Source organism: Pseudorca crassidens, chromosome 19 (assembly GCF_039906515.1).
Source record: "Pseudorca crassidens isolate mPseCra1 chromosome 19, mPseCra1.hap1, whole genome shotgun sequence".
Classification (NCBI taxonomy): Eukaryota; Metazoa; Chordata; class Mammalia; order Artiodactyla; family Delphinidae; genus Pseudorca; species Pseudorca crassidens.
This window is the reverse complement of record NC_090314.1, coordinates 59,306,139-59,323,465: the sequence shown is the minus strand read 5'-3', so window position 1 is coordinate 59,323,465 and position 17,327 is coordinate 59,306,139. Positions and strand designations below refer to the sequence as shown.

Sequence of the window (17,327 nt, the reverse complement as noted above, 5' to 3'; positions counted from 1 at the left end):
CATGTGCGGATGATAATACTGCCCGCCCTGAAGGACAGGTGAGGGGAGATGGGGGCGGGGGGTCCCCTGGTGGGCACACATCAAATACAACACGAACCCCATCTCAGCAGTTCCCACCATGAACTTGTGTTACATTTATAAAAATATAAAAGAAAGGCTAACGGCGTGTCTAGTACACCTAGTCCATTCTTCACTTAAATCCCCCAAATCAGGAGGTTCGTAGTGAAGGAGAAAAAATTAGATCACGGATTGAATGCAGAATTTTCAAGTGCCGCCCAATCCCAACTCTCCACGCCCGCACAGCAGAAACGTGCCTTGGCTGTTAATGTGAACATTTCAAAATTCCACAATCACATTGACATTTTCAACTTTCAGAAAGGATCACCTGCTGCTAAAGATAATAGGGACTTTGCATGAATAAAAGGAGAGGGCTAGTGCCCTTCAAGATCACTGTCAATTTTGCTTTGGAGTACAAAGTAACTTGTTTTTCCCTTCCTTTTCTTTCATTAGAAAAAAAAAAGATTTACTGATCTAATGTAGTTTACTGAGGTTAACAGTAATACCAGTTTGCACTTCCTAAAAAATGTTACAACCAAGGAGATGGGAGCATTTGGAATCCCTGAAGCATGCTGGTTGGTTGGTTACTTATCCAGATATACATAGACAGACAGACAGACAGATACAGGCAGATGGATAGACAGGCAGATCTACATACATAAGTACATACGTGATCTGTGTAATATATAGAAATAATATTCCGATGAGCAATTATATTTCCATTGAGCAATTATATTTCCATTTTCAGATTTAATTTTTTTAATTATACATATATGTATAATGATTTTATACACACACACACACACACACACACACACACACACACACACACACATATAATTTTAGAACTCCACCTTGGAAACTGAAACTTAATGGCTTAATGAGAGCATCAGACAGCTAATTGCTGGGAGGAATAAGCACCACTCTTTACTCTCTGGATTTGACCATAAAGACAGTTAATAAGGAAAATGGCTGGGAGGAAAATTGGTTTCTAAAAACTAATCAAGCCAACAGACTGCAGCTCCCAGCAAGGGAAACACGTCTCTTTCTCTACCATTTTCGGTTAAGGTTTGGGGGTCTTCAAAGGGTGGGCTGTCTTTGTGTCACAAATCCAGCGGGCACTCTGCGTAGATGGCCCCCTGCCTCGGAGGGGGCTCTACGTGGAACCCTTCCCATGTGCGAGGAGGCTGAATCCCTGAGCCTTCTGCTTTCTGAGGCTGTTGGGAGCCAACAGAGCAAAGAAAGAAACTGGTTCTGAGACGGCAGGAATAAGAGGAATTAGGAATCCAATGGAGTGGGGCTGACCAGTGACAACAGCATGGGGATGAAGGAGGCCACACTCACGCTCAGAGGTGGACCCCGCCTGGCAAAACGAGACGATTTAATGGGGACAGAACGGAAACCTTGCCAGGCTGGGAACACACTTTCTCATGCTGTTCCCACTCAGCGACCACAAGGAACCCATGAAGAATGGCTTGGTTTCTAGTGGGAAACAAATGCCACCCAATAGAGGTCCAGAGAAGGGGAAAGACGTGGCTGGGGAGAGCTCTGTATTCCTCCAGCTTCAGCTCAAAGCAGAGATGCCTTCCTGAAAATGAAGGCCGCAGAAGGACAGACTCTCCAAGGGATGTTCAGATTATTACTGACCATTAATGCAAAAGAGGACCACAGGGCTGCAGGACAGAGCATCAGTCATCCTCAAGCCACACTGTGGCGCTTACTACTCAGAGAGGGTGGGGAGGCCAAGATGTGTATGGTAGGAGCTGTCTGTGACCAGCTGGATGGCAGAAGACCCTAACAGAACCCAGGCCAGGTTTACAGTCTTTCACGGTGGCTCTCAAACTTGAGTGTGCAAAAGTGAATGAATGAAGGAACAAATGAATAAACAAAAAACAACGGAAGATCACCATTTAGGAAGCCTGAGCAAAGTGCAGGTTCTTGTGTTCATTTCAACAGCACACATGCCAGAGTTAGAAAGATACAGAGGAGACTAGCATGGCCCCTGAGCAAGGATGACACCCACACTGGTGAAGCATTCCATATTTTTCTTTTTCCCTTCATTTTTTAAAAATTTATTTACTTATTTAATTTATTTTTGGCTGCGCTGGGTCTTTGTTGCTGTGTGCGGGGCTTTCTCTAGCTGCGGCGAGAGGAGGCTACTCTTTGTTGCGGCACGCAGGCTTCTCATTGTGGTGGCTTCTCGTTGTGGAGCACGGGCTCTAGGCGTGCGGGCTTCAGTAGTTGTGGCTCACAGGCTCAGTAGTTGTGGCTCGCGGGCTCAGTAGTTGTGGCTCGCAGGCTTCAGTAGTTGTGGCTCGCGGGCTCAGTAGTTGTGGCATGCAGGCTTCAGTAGTTGTGGCGCGCAGGCTCTAGAGCGCAGGCTCAGTAGTTGTGGCCACGGGCTTAGTTGCTCCGCGGCATGTGGGATCTTCCCGGACCAGGGATCGAACCCATGTCCCCTGCCTTGGCAGGCAGATTCTTAACCACTGCGCCACCAGGGAAGCCCACATTCCATATTTTTGAAATAGGGAGTTAACAAATTATCAACTGAAAAAAAATGCACAACCTAAAAGCTGAGAATTATGTTTTATTTGGTGGACTTGCTGAGGACTTCAGCCCAGGAGACAGCCTCTCAGATGGCTCTGAGGGAGGCTCCGAAGAGGCAAGCGGGGGAGCCAGGATATACAGGAATTTTTGCAAAAATAAAAAAAAGTCAGAACATCAAAAGAAAAACCTGCCATCTGTATGGGAAGATGCAAGCGTCTGGCTCATTGAAATCATGCCTTTGATGTGCACCTTAACCATCTAGGGCCAGTCTCCTGTTTTTGTCCATCCCAAATCCCCTCAGGGTGCACAGTCCAGGGTGGCTACAGTGGCTGATGGCTTGATGGCCTCAACATCCTTTGTTTCCGGACATGGCAGGTGACATTCTTTGTCCTCAGAATCAAAGGGCATCAAATTTCAGTTAAGCACGATGAGATGCTTCCGTTCTTGAGATCTGTTGTACCACACTGTACCAACAGTCAACAACAATGTGTTGTACACTAAAAAAATTTGTTAAGAGGGTAGATCTCACTTTAAGTAGGCTTACCATAAGAAAATAAAATTTAAAAAGAAATATCACCTAAATAACTTTCGTAACAATTGTACCTTAGAAGAAATTTTTAAGTGCAGATTCTTGGAACTCATGGTAGACCTGGGCAGGGCTCAGGAGTCTGCAGGTATGACAGACACGTTAGAAAACATAACTTAGGGGACAGAGAAGGATCCAGGAAAACGATGGAAACCCATTAGCAATGGACCCCCAAGCTTGCTATGTCCAGCCCTGGTCTCTTGCCAACTGTTCACTGGGCATCTTCACTTGTGGGTCTCATCATCATTTTGCTCACCTTGCACTGAATGGAACACATCACCTGATGCCCCAAATGTGTTCCCACTCTTGTAATCGCTCTTAGGATAACCAATTCCGTAATCACCTCCACTTACCAAATGAGGAACGTGGGAGCAAGCATCAGTGCAGAAAGCCCAAGGAACCCACACTGTTCCAAGGGGACCCAGGGGAAACCCATGGAGGGATGCTGGGGGAGTGAGTGCGGAGGGGAACGGGGCACGGAGGTGTGCTCTGCCTGGGGGATAACGTGCCATGCCTTCGCTCAACGGTCCCTGACTCTGGTCCAAAGCACATGAACAAGAACAGAACATCCGACCCAGACAGAGCTACCTGGCACTTTTCTTGAAATTATCAGAGTGTAGCATTTACCCGCCCTAAACCCCCCTGGCAAGTTCTCCCCTGCCCACCAAAATCTGTCCCCCATTTTTCCACTGCAGCCCCCAGCCTGCGGAGAAGTCAGGTCTGGGCTCAGCAGAGCTTGTAGGACCGCCAGTGCCAGAGGCAGGTAGCAGGGGTGGACTACACATAGCAGTGCGCCCGCCGCCATGGCAACCCACAGGGATGGGGAAGAAGGTGCTCAGCTAACTGAAACCCAGGCAACGTTTTAACTCAAACCCCGAGGAAGTTAGTGCTCCGTTAGATTTTCTCCTGTCCTCTTTCCCCACACCCCGTCTTTTCTTGTCACCAAGTGGCTTTAAACCATCTCCTCCCTCCACCCACCCCTCAAAATCACCTCCGAAGATGAGGCTTTTGATGAACCACTGAGCCCAATCTCCCTCCCACACAGCACACCCAGGCACAGGGCAGCCTGAGAACCCCGCTCTGTCAACTCTCCATCTCAGAGGAAATTCTGTTTGCCCCAAAGATTCTTTGGAACGCCTTGGCTTCCCTATCACCGCCTCACTGCGGGAACCCAGGACAGATATTGTCACATGGTAGTAGGACTGAGAATCACCTGGTGAATTTTAAAGGCAGGATCTTCGGCTCCGTCCCTAGAGAGTTGACTTTGGCAAATCAGGGGCCAAGCATAAGCATCTGTATCTTTTTTTCCAGCACCCTGAGGAGTCTTGATATAAATAGATCAAGATTCACCTGGTGAGAAATGTACACCAACCAATTTGGGGTTTTCCCATAGCTCTGTATTTCACAGGGCGGGCTGAGCTCAGCTAAAGCTGGACATTTAAATGGCCTCTTGCCCATGAAATGAGCCACAGACTGTGAAAGGGTTAACAGGAGACCCCTGCTGCTGCAAGGTGAGTTCCCTAACACATGTTCTGAATATGCTGGATGCACATGGGAAACACCTCCTAGGTTCCTCACCCTCAGGGCATGACTTCTCCAAGCTGTGAGGTGGGACAGGAAAACAAACACGCTCAGAACCCCAAACATTCGCGAAGAACTCAACGCTTATAAAATGAGTCCCTACGCAAAAGTTCCCTCCCAGCCTAACAGTTTAACAGAAGTCCTAACCCACCTCTTACGTCAGTCAGGTCTTCAGGATCGTGGACATTTGTTTATATTTTCATTTCCTTGTCAAATGTATGGAAACGTCAAATCACAAGTCATGAAAAAGATACAAGTTCGTGAAGCTGCAGGAAGTGAGGGTGAAGGATGGCTTGTTGCCTGGCAGAACCTGGGACACAGAGGACCTGGAGAACAACTGAAGACGAGACGTAGCAGAATTTGTTTGCAGATTTAAGTCTCTGCCCAAGATATGTCAGTTTTCAGCAAGATTAAAGATGACGATAAAACCAAAATCTCCCTCCACAAACACCTAGAAATGATGCATGAAATAAACAAATCAAAAGGATTTCAAATACACATCTGAGCTTGCAACAAAGAAAGGGAATCAGGAAGCATAAGGAGGCTAGAAACCAGAGCCTATACAACAAAACCAGTCCAGAGGCTGCCTAGGGATTAACAAGGTTTCCAAGAATAGGTCCTGGGTGTTACTGTCCACCTGGGGGCCTTGGGCCACATCAAGTAGGAGGTGAAATTCTACAAATGCAAGTGTCATAAAATTCTGTCCCTGTGTGGAAGAGTGGGTTAGAGAAAAAAGTCCACCCAGCTGCACAGAGGGGCAAAAAAGATGACTAGATGTTTCTGCCTGGTCTCTGGAGGAAAAAAGAAATACTTGTAAAATTAAAACCTTGGGCTTATACTTTGAACAGGTCGGACTTCTGAGTTTCTGCTTTCTATATGGGCTAGGAAACCCCAATCTGTACATCACTGTAGAAATTGGTTCTAGGCTAATGTTATTGCAAAGAGGTCTTACATAAACAAATGCAAAACTACTCTGAAGGGTTTCCCACGAGGTGGACACTAGGAATCCTTAAGGAAAAATGCAGCCCACTAGAGAAGGATTGATGGTAAAATGTTACAAAGCCTAGAAGAAAACAACACACTACGAATTGGAGTCAGTGGACACACATAGAGGGAGACACATGGCCTTTATGTAACAGACATGATTTAAAACATACATGCACCCCAATGTTCACAGTAGCATTATTCATAATAGCCAAGATATGGAAGCAACCTAAGTGTCCATCAACAGATGAATGGATAAAGAAGATATGGTATATATACAATGGAATACTACCCAGCCATAAAAAAGAATGAAATTTTGCCATTTGTAATGACATGGATGGACTTGGAGGGTATTATGCTTACTGAAATAAGCCAGACTGAGAAAGACAAATACTGTATGATATTCCTTATATATGTAATCTAAAAAGTAAAACAAACTAGTGAAAATAACAAAAAAGACAGACACATGGATACAGAGAACAAACGAGTGTTTGCCAGTGGGGAGAGGGAAGGACGGAGGGGCACGATAGGAATAGGGGATTAAGAGGTACAAACCATTATGTATAAAACAGATAAGCTACAAGGATATATTGTACAACTCAGGGAACATAGCCAATATTTTATAATAACTGTAAATGGAGTATAACCGTTAAAAACTGTGAATCACTGTTGTACACCTGTAACTTATATAATATTATACAACTGTACCTCAATTATATAAATATAATATATAATATATGCCTAACCTGATTAAAGATATAAGAGAAGAAATTAAAACCATAAGAAAAGAAGCACATGTAACAAAGAAAAAGCAGACATCTTAACAAGAACCCACTAGGACAATTAAAAAATAAAAAACTATAGTCATTTCACGGAAAAACTCAACAGACAAGTTAAATTGTAAACTAGGATCAACTCAGGGACTTATCAATGGACTAGAGAGTAGATCTAAAGCACAGAAAAGTAAAGGGATGGACAATGTTAAGAAATGCTTAAGACACATGGGAGATAAATAAGAACACAGGATATACATCTAAGTTATAATAACTGTTGCAGGAGAAGAAAATAAAGAATATGAGGGAGAGGCAAACTTGAAGAGATAATTACTAAAAAAACTTTCCCGGAATAATATAATAATAAAACGAGCATTCAGACTAAAAGAGCAGTCCAAGTCTTAAGCAAAACAAACACACACGTGCGCGCGCACGCACGCACACACAAAGCTACATCATACTGAAAATAAAAAACACCAAAACAAGTGAAAAACGTATAAGCAACCAGAAAACTGAAATAAGGCTGCTGTCGTATGGATTTTTATGATGCGTGCAGAGAATATACAACCTATAACACAGTTCTTTAGTTTCATGGAAGCAGTCTAAATGGAATAATATTGACAAAATGCTAAAGGAAATAAACATTTCTGTCAACCTAGAAATTTAAGCAACTCAGTTTTTCTTTCAAAGGTCAGACCAAAATAAAGATATTTTTAGATGAGACTAAGATTTTTCCCTTCATGGATCCTAAGTGAAGAAATATTAAAGGAAAAATAAAAGAGAATCCAGGAAGGAGTGCAATGCAAGAAGCAATAGTGAAGAAATTAGAAAAATGTTGGAAAATAGATTATTAAAAAAAAATAATGCTAATTGGTAAAAGCTGAATTTCATTAAAATAAAAGACTTCTGCTTTGCCAAACACAGTATCAAGAAGGAGAAGACAAACCACAGACTAGGAGAAAAATCTTTGCATAAGGAACTGTTATCCAGAATATACCAGGAACTATTAAAACTCAACACATAGAAAACAAACAACCCAGTTCAAACAAGGGCCAGAGACCTTAGAAGACTCCTTGCAAAAGAAAATATACAAATGGAAAATAAGCATATGACAAGATGTTCCACGTGATATGTCATCAGGAAAATGCAAATTAAAACAAAAATGGGGGACTTCCCGGTGGTCCAGTGGTAAAGAATCCTCCTTCCAATGCAGGGGATGTGGGTTCGATCCCCCGTCGGGGAACTAAGATCCCACGTGCCGTGGGGCAACTAAGCCCGCAAGCCACAACTACTGAGCTCATGCGTCTCAACTAGAGAGCCTGTGTACCACACACTACAAAGTCCACGCGCCCTGGAGCCCGGGCACCACAACTAGAGAGAAGCCCGCGCGCCACAACGAAGAGCCCATGCTGCAACAAAAGATCCCGCATGCCTCAACGAAGACCCCGCGTGCCACAACTAAAGACCCGACACAGCCAAAAAAATAAATAATAAAACAAAAATGGGATACTGTTACAAACCTATTAGAACAGCCAAAATCCAGAACACTGACAACACCAAATGCTGTCGAAGATGTGGGGCAACAGGAACGCTCCTTCACTGCTGGTGGGGATGCGAAACGGTACAGCCACTTTGGAAGGCAGTTTGGTGGTTTCTTACTAAGCTAAACATACTTTTACCATATGATCCAGAAATCCTTCTCCCTGGTATTTACTCAACGGAGTTAAGAAACTTGCACACAGATGTTTATAGCGGCTTTATTCATCATTGTCAAAAACTGGAAGCAACCAAGATATCCTTTAGTAGGTGAACGGATAAATAAAATTCCTTTAGTAGGTGAACGGATAAATAAAATTCCATCCAGACAATGGAATATTCCTCAGCACTAAAAAGGGATGAGCTGTCAAGCCATGAAGACATGGAGGAACCTTAAATGCATATGACTAAGTGACAGAAGCCCGTCTGAAAAGGCTACACAGATTGTATGATTCCAACCATATGACATCCTGGAAAAGGCGAAACTATGGAGACAGTAAAGCGGTCAGCGTTCTCCAGCAGGTAGGAGGGAGGAACAGATGACACGGTGGAGCACAGAGGATTTTAGGGCAGTGGAAATACTCTGTATGATACTATAATGGTAGATACACGTCATTAAACATTTGTCTAAACGTATAGATCGTACAACGCTAGGAATGAACCTTAATGCAAACTATGGGCTTCGGGTGATGAGGATGTGTCAACGTAGGCTCATCAGTTGTAACAAATGCACGACCCTGATGGTAATGGCGATAACGGGGGAGGCTATGAATGAGTGGGGCAGGGGGTGTATGGGGAATCTCTGCACCTTTAGTTCCGTTTTCCTGTGAGCCTAAAACTTCTCTAAAAAATAAAGTCTACTTAAGAAATAGCAATACGAGTGACTAATTTGAAGGTATTAAAACAAAGGGTACAACAAAAATATTAGAAAAATAACATGGACGATGAGGGGGTAAACCAAGTTAAAGCATCCTACGGTCCTTCCATTGTTAGGGAGAAGAGCAGAGATACTGATTAATTCTGAATGTCACGGGGTCAAGTATGCGTGTTAAAAAAAGTAAAGGTAGCCACAAAAGAAAGAAATTGAATTAAAAACTTCCAAACTGGGAATTCCCTAGCAGTCCAATGGTTAGGACTCTGCACTTCCACTGCAGGTGGTCTTGGGTTTGCTCCCTGGTCCGGGAACTAAAATCCCACATGCCTCGGCATGGCCAAAAAAAAAAAGTTCCAAACTAATAAAGACTAAGAAAAAAAAGAGGGAGATAAAGAAAAATCAATCAACCCCCAAAGAGTACAAAAAAAAAGGGAAGAAAATGCATGGTAAATAAAAAGGACGAAAGAAAATGTTGAGGAGCAGTCTCCACCTTGAACAAGGCCATGCCGACACCCACAGCGTGCCTCCAGGGTAAACAGCCTCTGGTATTCTGGACGAGGCACCCATGCATGCACACATGTATACACAAACACATTAGATGCAAGACGGTATCACTGGTAAAAGTCTTGAAGGAGATCAGAATATGCCTCCCTCAGATACACCACTATGGCGTACGGAGTATTTTGAGCTTAAGGCAATTGAGAAACAGAAGACACAGAAGGAACTCTCTGTCCTCTCCCTTTCCGCCCAAAAGTGGGACATAACTTTCCCTTTGTAAAGGTTATATAAATTTTCATTTGTGAAGGTGTCTCCCTTCCCTGTACCAGGAAAAGGCAAACACCAGAGATGGCTTGAACCTGGATAACAAACCTTGCTAAATAGCCCTTATCTACCATTAGCTTCCCCCGTGTATTTGTCTTCCCACAATTTATGGGCCCTAGAAGCCCAAATCTGTTTTCTTTGTCTAGTCACTTCTCTATGATTTATTGCCTTTTGTTAAAATGGCAATATAAGCTCTCAAGGCGAACCATTTTTTGAGTTTTCATTTCTTTTCTGTGGAGCCCTCGTGCACATAAAATTAAAAATAAAATTTGTATGCTTTTCTCCTGTTAATCTGTCCCTTGTCGCTTTAATTCACATGCCCCAGACAGAACTTAAGAGTATAGGAAAAGCTTTTTTTTTTATCACTTATATTCACAAATTATCAAGGATTAAATAATCTCGATCTCATGTCTGCTATTCCAGAGAAGTAACTGAGGGCGGGGGGGGGGGGAGGAAGAAGAAGCAAAACACCCCAACTCTGGATGAGACTGGTATCACCTTAATATTCAAACCAGAGAAATACAACATAAGAGGTAAAAAATTTTAAGCCATACTCATTTAAGAACATAGATGCAAAATACTAAGCATATAAGGGAGCTATCCTTAGTATCTTTCAAAAAGTATCTATCAAAAATCCATAGTAAATATCACATTAATGGTAAAAACAGAAATCTTCTCTTTAGCATCCACATGGTACGCAGAATTCTAAAGACAGCACCCAAGATACCCCCTGCCCCCTGTGTACACACCTTGTATAACCCCTGGGACTGTTAATACAATGGATTTCACTCCTGTGATTAGTCACAATTGACCTTAAGATAGGGAGACCCGCCAGGTGGGCCTGGCCTGATCACATGAGCTCTTTAAAAGAGAGAGTTTGCTCTTGCAGGTCCCAGAGGAGAAAGTCAGTGATTTCCCTGGGGATAAGGCTCAGAAACATGCATGTCCGGGGGGCACCCCCAAGTAAGTGCCCCACTGCTGCCACCCCTGAGTGGTAGTAGTGGAAGTAACAAGTAAGCAGCAGACAGCACTTGCTGACTGGGCATTTGTCAAGAAGTACGTTTAGAAGTAAGTGGAATTAAGTGGCAGGTTCTTATAAGGAAGGGAAAAAATCGTTTCCTCTGCCCACTTAGGTTCTGAGCCGGGGGGCCTGTACATTAAACTGACAAAGAGAGATTAACAAGAGAAAAACAGAGTATTAACATGTGCAGCGCACACACGGGGGAAACTCAGTGATGAGTAACTCAAAGCGGTGGTTAGAACTTGGAGCCCATGCAGCATCTTAACAAAGGACAGCAAATCTGTAGAGAAGGGACAAGACAAAGGAGAAGAGATTTCGGCTTTTAGGAATGACAAACTGAGAAGGTCAATGTACAGGGGAACTAATGGAAGAAAAGGGTTGTTTTAGGAAGGCCTGTTACAGATTCCCTGGTGCCTTCTCTAGGCTGATAAGAGTCTCTGGAGGTGAAGAGTCCCGCCCTTCCTAATGCAGGGAGGGTCTCCTTCTCACGGGCAATCTTATGTCCTGCTTTTAGGTAGAAAGAGGGAGGTCAGAGAGCGCGTCCCGCATCTGCCATTTCTGAGGTGTTTTTAGCTCCAAGTAATCAATACGCCCAAGTGGCATATTTTGGGGTGGCATGCTCGGATCCCCTACGTTCTCAAATCCTGGTGTGCCTGTTAAATATGGAACCCTGGGCTCCTTCCCCTGAGAATCCGGTACTGGAAGCCAGTGGCAGATTCCTATTTCTAAATTGCATTCTTTAAAATGGATTTTCTTCATATGAAAAGAGCATAAAGAAGAAAAGAAAATGGTATGTAATCCCACTGCCCAGATAATCTGTGCTGACATTCCAAAGCATAAAAGTCATAGAGATACATGGTTAGAAATGCAAATCGAACAGAAAGGGCTGAAATGAAAACTCAGAGTCTCTCTTCCCTAGGTAGCCAGTGACCACAGATCTTAATGCAGGCTTTCAGAAAAAAAATATTAGATTAATACCAGGATTTATCTCCTTTTCCCTGCCCAGAAGGAATAAGAGTGTATCCAGTTTTGTAGTTTGCTCTTTTTGTTTAATATAACCTGCAGATTTTCCTACACATCTGCACTTAAAACAACCTACCTTGTTCATTTAAGTAGGTTTAAAGGAAGGAAGGAATCACATCTGCAATCAGTGTTTGCGGCGATCCTAATGCGGGGCGTCAGCAGAGCGCGCTGAGAAAGCCTGACCGCACTCTCTCTGCCTGCAATGTCAGTCCACGCAGAGGCTTTGGAAATGCCATCCGCTTCTCCCTAACAGGCAGAGCCCTGGAATATCTCTGAATGGCCTGCACCTTGCCACTGCTGTCACAGTACAGGTGGGTAGATATTCCTGTCCAGACTCTCTTCATCCACCTGCAAGGGTCTCAGGATAACTGCTGGGGGGTCAGATGGCACTAAGGCAGGAAATGATTCCTGCCTTTACCTCTGAAAATGGTGTGCCCTGAAGCAATCAGTGCGCTTGCGAAGCACCATGGGCAGACCCCAAATCACCACTCATCCATCTTCAGTCTCGGTTCAATGCCCAAGCGAAGGAAGAAGCCGAGAGGCTGGCCCTACACAGCCCCGGAGGCTCTCCGGATGCAGAGAGGCCCCTCCCTCCCCTCCTCCTCGGGCCACACTCTCCTGCAGATCTGTGGTTGACTGTTAAGTGGCTCCAAAGACAGCGTCACTGTTGATTGGTCCGAAGCATCACTTTCCGGTCTCCCTGATCTTTCAGTTGGAAAAGGTTTGCCCGCTAATGAGCCTATGATATCCTTCCTCTAACTAGCTCCCCAAATCCCCGGCCATCCCCCTTTCCTGGCTGCAGAGATGATGCCTACCACTGGGCGATCCGCAGCGGGGAGGCCTGTGAGAGTGCCGGGATGCCGGGGCCCGGGAAGAGGCAGGTGATCCCATCCAGAGGACAGAGTCCTGGAGGGAAGGGGAGCTGGAAGCTGAGACCTAAATCCCGAGATCTTCCGGTGGGGGAGGGGGACCCAGATCTCCACCCACACCCAGCCACATCCTCTGAGGGTGCCTTCCCCCAGGCGGGAGAGCCTGGGACACAGGCGTGCTCCACCATGCTCCCCAGGAGGGGGGCACCTGGACCAGGCAGGTCCCACTCACCAACTCTGCCAGATTCTCAGACTCGACCGTTCTCTCGAACTGAGAACACAGCACCCTGGGAGCTGTGGGGTAGCCCTTAACTCGCTGTGGCACAGCTGGCAAAACATGTTTGCAGAGTGAAGAAAACAGAAGGACAGCTGCAGTGAGAGGCCTTGGTGGGGAGGCAGAGCAGAATGAATAAACACGGGCCCTCAGCTTTCCTAATTGCAGTGCCCACGAGGCCCCGCTGATCTCAGCGCCCTTGGATTCAGTGTCCTGAAAATGCATTCTCCCTTCTTCCTCTGGCTAGTCTGGGTTTCCCTCCCTTTCAACTGCAAGCTCTTTTTTTTTTTTTTTTTTTTTTTTTTGATAAAGACAAAAACCACAGTTGCGAGAAAGTCTTGACGGCTAACGGTGGAACAAGAGACTAGTAGGTGGGAAATAACCACTTAAATGTTTGCCCAGGGAAAGCAAGCCCGCGGGAGAGATGAGCATGGATGGTTTTCTCTCCGAAGAAAAGAGAAAACTCCCGAGTCCACTCCGCCTCCCCTGACGGATGCGGCGACATCTACGCTCACTCCCCCCGCTCCCCAGACCCAATTCTACACCTAAATGGGAGCGGGGAGGGGGAGCTTCCTCCTCAGCAAGGCCGCACGCTCAGAGGAGGAAGTGCCGGGGCATCTATCTCCAAGGCTGTTCGGGATGCTGAGCAACCCTCACGCCAGGAGAAAGGGGAAGACCCCGCTGCTTGGTAGTTCCAGGTCCTGTACATCTTTCCCGTTGGAGCTGACGCAGGAGCCGGAAGTTATCAGCCCAGAAAAAAAAAAAAATGGAGGTGTCTGTCTCCTGCCTTCACCTTCAAAACCTTGCCCCCAGAGACACCACCAGGGGCAACCCTGAGAGGAAAGAGAAAGAGCCGTTGACAAATGAGCAGAAGTGCTCCTGATGGGGCGTGGGGGGGGGGGGGGGACGTGGTGGCCACGCTGAGCTAGGGCCCCAGCCCTGCCCCTCCCCCTCCCCGAGGAGAAAGGGCACAGCCAGGGTCTCCCACCCAACAGTGGACAGAGCAAGCTAGACAGAGACGGTAGGGCTCGGCACCCATTCATAGTTGATTCTTTCCCCCTGAAAATATGGCCGAATCCTTTTATACCCCGAATGAAACTAAGGGATGTTACAGTGGCTGCAGGTTGAATAAACTGGGGGGAGGGAAGAAACCGCACAGCCACAACACCCAGGAGGATGCATGTATCTCAAACACGGTAGGAGAGAAAGACAGAGCAGATCGCCGTGGAGAGAGGAGAGGAGGAAGGTGGGGGCTGCTGTGAGGAGGGAAAGCTGTGGTGCAATTAGGCTGGATGCTGGAATAACATTTTGAAGGTTGGTGGGGGGGGGGAGCCACAAGGAATGTAATTAAGTGAACTGCAGACATTATTTTAAATCCTGTCCACCTTAACGCTGCGTATATTCCACTTAATTCATCATTACTGAATTTGCCAGCAAAGCTGCAGGGTGAAAACTTCAGCCCAAAGCTCAATTACACCCAGGCAGAGTGGAGCACTTTTCATGTCCCCGAGAGCCGCCCGAAGAGACAGATGCACTTTTCATAACATCCTGGGTGACAGGGACCTTTCTGAACACAGCGGCCACCCTCCTGAGGACTCCCTAGGAGGGCAGAGGGACCCTGGAACCCCCTGAGGTCGTCCAGCGTACGCCGGCCAAATGCTCTATAATCCACCCATCCTTCCTTTCCACACACACACACACACACACACACACACACACACACACCCCTCCCACCAGTGCATGCATGCGCGCGCACACACACACACACCACGCATGTGTCTGTCCTCCTACATTTGTGTGGTTCGTATTCATTACGCTGTTTGTATGTGCTCATTTATTCATGATCGTTTGTCCTGAAGTCAGGGTTTCCTTCCTAGCCCATTTCCTTCCTTTTCCCCTAGAGCACTTTCAATGCTACTGTGTTAGGCACCTCCTTCTTTGTAGTTAAGCCTGGAATTTTTCTTGTGACATCATTACGCTCTGCCATGTCCAGAAACCTCCAGCTCACTGGGTGGAAATAAAGGCTGGATTGTGGTGATGGTTGAATAAAGAAGAAACAAACCAAGGGTGACTGTGGACCACTTACAGAGAGAAGCTGGCAGAAGCCAAAGGCTTCCTACCAGGGGCTGATGTCCCCTGACCCCAAAACCAGAGTCAAGTAGGGAAGAGCCAAGGGAGCATGGCATTAAGTTCTAAACGTTGGACAGTGCTTGTTAGAACACAGTGCTAGTGGGGCCGCAATCACCGAAACTTACATCCTATGGGACCTTGGCAATTTCCCTGTGCCTACAGCCATGACATGAGCCCCCAGGCCCCAGCCAGGCACCCAGCACGAGCAGGCCCTTGGTGAGGAGGTGACCAAGAGAAAGTGCATCATGTGACTTAGTGTCCCACCTGGTTTAGATAAAACTTAACTAAGCACCATCTTACCAAAAGATTCAAAAGCATCAGCACCTCAATCAACAAGGGCAGCACCACACGCTCGAAAGATCATTGTACGTGTCTGAGAAAGACGTGTTAAGTCTCAAGTTATACTGAGAAAAGGTGGGGTGTGTTAAGGGGTGTGCTTTTGAGGGGAAACGCTGAGAAAGACTTCGAGATCATCATTCACGTCTTTCCAATGTAATTGTGTGGCCCTCTCGCCCTCTCTTCTAGCTGGCTTCCCTCTTCCCTCCTCTCTTAAGCCATTGCTTCGTGATCATCTATCACACTGGGTCTTTGAACAGTAATTCACAAGGCAAGAATTATCAGTGGCTTTATAATCAGGCCCATTCCCCTGACTCCTCTGAAGGGCAGGCAGTTAGACCCACAAAGATAAATTATTTTCACTCTGGTCAGTGTCATGTTAAAATGAGGAAAGACGGGGAAGAGAGATCCAAACCTTTCATTTGCAATTGGGTATGATGCTCACTGAAACCCACCAATTATTTTTTTCCAATTACTCGTGGAAGATAATTAGGGCGGAAGAAAAATCAGCAGCTGGGCAGAGAGAAAAACTGCAGGTGATTTTCGATGAACGGGATTTTTCTAGCCACTGGCCTGGGCTGACCCTATGGGGAGCCCATCAAACGTGCTGCCCGTGACAGATCACGGAGTCGTGACAGATTTGGACAGACAGAGCCCCAAGACGAGTGTGCTTTGTGGTGGGCTCACGTTTTCACACCAAGGGCAAGCGATTGGATGGGGTTTGTCTTCACTCTGAAAACAGCACAAGCAGATCCCGCCTCTCCGGAACTGCAGGCGCTCCCCGGCAAGAAGCAAAGCTCTTGGAAACACGGTAACTGCGTCACACCGACACGGTCAGCCTTTGCTACTACCGTGAAAAGGGTGTCACTTGTCTTGGAGATTTCAGGGGAAAAGCCAGCCTGTCAGTATGCAGTTGACCCTTGAACAACATGGGCTTGAACTGCGCGGGTCCATTTGTACACGGGTTCTTTTCAATGGTAAATACTGCAGTAGGACACCATCCGCGGTTAGCTGGACCACGAGCACCAAGGAACCGCAGAGAGCGAGGGTCCACTCTAAGTTATACCCAGATTTTCAACCGCGAGGAGGGTCGGAGCCCCTAACCTCTGCATTGTTCAAGGGTCAACTGTATTTTCTTTGAATATTTCAGGAAAACACACGAATGTCCAGCCCAAGGGCCTTTGTCCTATTTGAACACACCAAGCTTGCTCCTGCCTCACAGCTTTTGTTTCTGCTTTTGAAACAGGAGGGAAGGGGGCACAAGACAAGCCTTTAAGAATGACATAGCCGTTGTGGATATGACATAAACTGGTTAGAACCGGTTAGGTCCAAGATGGTGGCAGATTCCAGTCCAGGTAGACCTTGAGCCTCACTACATACGCACTGTAATGCATTAGCTAAACGACACACCCACAGGTGCCAGGACAGTTCCAAGGCCAACCATAAAAGGCCAAAAAGTGGGCGGTGGCCCAATTCCTGGAAATCCCCGCCCCTTCCCTAAAATAGTTGGAATACTCCTCCCACTCATTAGCCTATGAAATTACCCAGCCCATACCAGCTAACCACGACATATTTCGGGGCCTCTCGCCTTTTGAGACGGACCACATTCTTTCTATGGAATGTGTACCTCTCTAAATAAATCCACTTCTTACCTATCACTTTGTCTCTCACTGAATTCTTTCTGCGATGAGACATAAGGAACCTGAACTTCAGTAAGTCCCGAGACCAGGTGTGTAATTTCAATTCAAAGACAGTGGGTTCGGGCTTCCCTGGTGGTGCAGTGGTTAAGAATCCGCCTGCCAATGCAGGGGACACGCGTTCGAGCCCTGGTCCGGGAAGATCCCACATGCTGTGGAGCAACTTAGCCTGTGCGCCACAACTACCGAGCCTGTGCTCTAGAGCCCACGAACCACA

The 17,327-nt window shown here is 46.2% G+C and overlaps 1 protein-coding gene, 1 long non-coding RNA gene and 1 other non-coding gene across 14 annotated transcripts in view; 1 reads left to right on the top strand and 2 right to left on the bottom strand.

The window, feature by feature from the left end:
* SLC39A11 (solute carrier family 39 member 11) overlaps window positions 1-17,327 on the bottom strand; it is a 411,239-nt gene that overhangs the window by 155,943 nt on the left and 237,969 nt on the right. The gene's annotated exons all lie outside the window — the stretch shown is intronic.
* LOC137212424 (uncharacterized) lies at window positions 912-12,039 on the bottom strand. The gene is made up of 3 exons (XR_010937509.1): window positions 4,923-12,039; window positions 3,208-3,272; window positions 912-3,101 (listed from the first exon to the last, which is right to left on the bottom strand). It is a non-coding gene; the product is annotated as an uncharacterized lncRNA (long non-coding RNA).
* LOC137213704 (U6 spliceosomal RNA) lies at window positions 1,998-2,104 on the top strand. Its single transcript, XR_010938327.1, has one exon. It is a non-coding gene; the product is annotated as a U6 spliceosomal RNA (small nuclear RNA).